Source organism: Mytilus galloprovincialis, chromosome 5 (genome assembly GCF_965363235.1).
Source record: "Mytilus galloprovincialis chromosome 5, xbMytGall1.hap1.1, whole genome shotgun sequence".
NCBI lineage: Eukaryota > Metazoa > Mollusca > Bivalvia > Mytilida > Mytilidae > Mytilus > Mytilus galloprovincialis.
In genome coordinates, this window is record NC_134842.1 from 97600876 (window position 1) to 97604168 (window position 3293).

Below are 3293 nucleotides of genomic sequence, written 5' to 3' on the forward strand. Positions count from 1 at the left end.
CTTCATTTTGGTCATGATGTTTTCATTGAACTTAATTTTTTCGATTGCACCCCTTATAACCTCACACTTCAGACACAGGTCAGAAATACCCTTTCCAGGCATAAAATCTATATAATTTTATAGTTCCAGTGTCCATAATGAGTGTGTTATACGAACAAATCTAGCCGTGGCGGAATTGATATATTGAGTAGTTCAATGCCTGCATCGGAACAATTTTCATCTTCACGTTTTAAACGACTCTGGTTTGGTTTCAATAGTTATCAAAGGTACCAGGATTATAATTTTGTACGCCAGACGCGCGTTTCGTCTACATAAGACTCATCAGTGACGCTCATATCAAAATATTTATAAAGCCAAACTCGTTTATCACTGGCAGGTCATTTGCGCTTTTATATCTTAGAGGTATAAACGAAAAAACTAATATTTTTTTAGATTTGAAAGTCTTGGGCCATATATTAACATATGTATCCCTAATGAAACAAATCCAAAACGATTAATTATTCGACAAATGGAGATGTTCCAGACAGCTAAGATGCTTCCAATCCAAATCAAAGAACTGGTTGAGGTTGAATGTCAAAATTATTGTGTCAGCTAAACCTCTCACTTCTATGACATTTGCATAAAATTCCATTATTTTGACAACGATATGCAAACAAAACAGACACAATAGGTAAAAAAGTCAATAATAGGGGTTCAACATTGTGTTATCATCGTTATAACTCTAGAAACAATCAATCAAATATACAAACAAACATTAACCAGGGCATAATTACACATTTACAGGAAGTAAAAGTACAAATTAAAATCATATGTAAGAAAGAACCACATAAAGTCATACAGCCAAAGCATATTACCAAACAAGAAAAACAAGGATACAAAAAATATCATAGAACAATAACACAATAACTGGATGTAGAAGTACAGAGCCACGTCAAATGGACACCACAAAGGAGAATTTCAAAAACGAGTAAGTTACACTTTTTATTTCATAAATTTAGTAAGAAAAATACATTATAAATTATCAATGAAGTATTGATTACATCTATTAATCCATTCATATAAGGTGTGTTAATCATTATATTATGCAATAAGATGCTATATTCCATATTTGTTGTATTACATTATATAGCATTTTGAGAAGGAACAACCAAAAAGTCAATATGCAAAAAACTTTCTCTTGTTTTCAAAATAATTTAATTTCCCATGCTACATTTCATCAACCATTATTCCTTTTTCTTTTGAGTATTTCACAAAAGAACATAAGACGGAATTACAATTATTATGAATATCTTTGAAATGCTTATTTTTGTTTAAATTATCTTTTTATGTTTTCCTTCAAAAATTGTTCGTTATTGTGACGGTAAAACTTTATTATGGATTTATAGCTTAGCGATTGAGCGTTTTGAGTAGAGCACACTCTTTTTGATAAAGTCCGAAGTGTTAAAGTGTTAAAAAGTCCCTAAATGTTGATATTTGAACATCGGTAGAGTACTTAATTAGCAGAACTAAATTAATATGGGTTTGGATCTGTTTATGTACTATAAAAAAGAGGCGAAAGATACAAAGGAACATTTACGATTTAAGTCGGAAATCAAATGACAGCGCTATGGCTAAAACGCAACACAGAAATTCAACGACTGACTAGCCATAAACCCTGTCAAAACTAGGTGATCCCAGGTGCTTCGCAAGGGTAATCCGATCATGCTTTACAGGTGATACCCGTCGTGTAGCTCATGTTTGTACAAAATGGTGATAAGTCTAATTTGGAAGATCGGATTCGGGGAAAAGAGGACGTTAATTATATAAGACAATAAAGACATACCCGCTGTCGTATGTGAGAAAAATACTTCATAATGGTCAATCAACCCGTGATGTAATTCATCACATATACAAAGGATTTCAACTTCATCACCCGGATTATCGGTTTGTTATAATCTTATGGAGCAGCAACCCTCTACCAAGAAAATCCTGATAGGAAAAACAAGTATCAACTCTGAGTCAAACGGGTACCACATGTGGAGAAGGATTTGCCTACTCTTCCCGAGGACCGGAGATCAACCCCAAGTTTTGGTGGGGTTTGTGTTTATCAGTCTTTAGTTTTCTATGTTATTTCTTGTGCACTAGTATATGTCTGTTTGTCTTTTTCCTTTTTAGCCATTTTGTCAGTTTAATTTCGATTTATGACTTTGACTGTTCCTCTGGTATCTTTCGCCCCTCTTTTATAAACCGCCGTCACGTTATGGTTATATAATCGATTCAACGTTAATATCAACATTTTGATTTCGCGATAACATTGGGTCGGGAATCACAACATATATATTTTTTGTTCAATAACACATCTGATGAAGTAATAATGTTCCGTTTAATGTTCGTATAAACTTTATTTTATTTATAAAAAAATCTGATTAATAAAAAAAAAATCTTATGTTATACATATTATAAATTATCTACTTTCATATCCTAGATATGGATATTTTAAACCCTGAGGCGAAGCCGAAGTGTGCACAGGGTTCTGAAGGGTGTTACAATATACATATCTACAAATATGAACGCATATATAAAATTTATCCCCGGTCTAAGTCCAAGTCTGGCGATCTTTTGAGAAATTCGACCAAAAAGCATGACGTGAAAACATCGTTTTTTTCATTTTCTAAAAATCTTTTATTGAAACTATGGATTATGACATATTTTGCATGGGGTGTAGGGTACTTACTATCTTTGGTAGAACCCTACTGGTAGTAAAATATAAGACGTTTTCAATTCGGAGACAGGGAACTGGAATGGGTAGAATTTTGCGCTCAATGTTATGAGAGTACATCATAAAAGGTGCGACGTATACCTGGGTCATTTGAATATCTAGGTCAGTAGTTCCATTCATAGACAATGTGGTAGCCAAGTGATGCATTTACTAAAATTAATGTTAATGATTGACATAATACGATAAATTCGTTAGTCGACTAATTATCTAATGACAAACATCTTGCAAAATCTACAAAATTCTATATTCATAAGACACAACCATGGAACAAAGGAAAATGCACGTGACGTCAACGGGGGTAGCGAATAGCAACGTCCGAGGATATGGATTAACAACACGCTAGGGATATAGGTTTTGTAACGACGTGCGCTAACCAATCAAAATTCTAGAAATGTACTGAATTGGGGATAAGAAGCTTTATCAAAAAACAAAACTGTAACTTTGAATAAACATCTACTTCAACTGTGATTCATTCATATTATATGCAAACAATAAGGGTACATCATTAGGAGTATATTACAATATGTATTCCTAT